The sequence below is a fragment of the Elephantulus edwardii genome, unplaced genomic scaffold (genome assembly GCF_000299155.1).
Source record: "Elephantulus edwardii isolate Elephantulus edwardi_28Jun2011 unplaced genomic scaffold, EleEdw1.0 scaffold00098, whole genome shotgun sequence".
Lineage (NCBI taxonomy): Eukaryota > Metazoa > Chordata > Mammalia > Macroscelidea > Macroscelididae > Elephantulus > Elephantulus edwardii.
In genome coordinates, this window is record NW_006399848.1 from 12,286,590 (window position 1) to 12,287,488 (window position 899).

The window sequence follows — 899 nt, forward strand, 5'->3', positions numbered from 1 at the left end:
TTTGAAGAAGTTTATTGTTATGTTTTTAGGCTCCCTATTGTGCTTAATTTTGAAAGACATACAGAATTACTTATTTCTTTCAAAATTAAGCACAATATGGAATAGGAAATCACAGTAATAATTGGTTTCAAACATTTTCAGACTAAAATCTATTTGTCTGTCTTAAACATTGTATACACTTTTACCCCTGCATAATTCTTGCCTTGTGGGGAAAGTGTGCTTTGAATCTGTGCAGGGCCAAGGATATACAAATAGCATCTTTTAAATTTTGTAGCCTCATATATCAGACAAAAAGTCAACCGTGAGTTGGGACTAATTCCACAGCAATTGATTTTAGTGAGAGATGTTGAACCAATGAACTTTCACATCAAACTAATTTTTAGTTAAAAAGACAAGTGGACAATTAGATACATAAGAATATTTAAGGTATGTGATTCATTATTGATATTAATATTATAACCTGGATATATTTCTGTCATTTAAAATCAGCAAACAAACAATAACATGAAGAAAGTTATATGTGAAAAGGATATTTGGCCCTGAAAATCCAGTGGACTGACCATTCATTTTACTGTATGATTCACAAATTTTGAAATTTAGCTTTATTTCTAACCAAAAAAGCTATAGCTATTAAGCTGTATACATTTGAATCTAAATATTTTAACATGATTAACATGATATCACAGTTTAAACACATTACAAGGATCTGAGCTTTCAACCAAAGCTTTGCTAATTGTTTGTTGTTACGTGCCATCGAGACACTTGCGACTCATAGCGACACTGTGTACAACAGCTATAAATGCTGTTCTATCCTGTGCCAACCTAGCCATCTCGAACACACTTATTCCCACCGCTCCAGTCACAGAACTGATCCATCTCATAAAAGGTCTTCCTCTCCT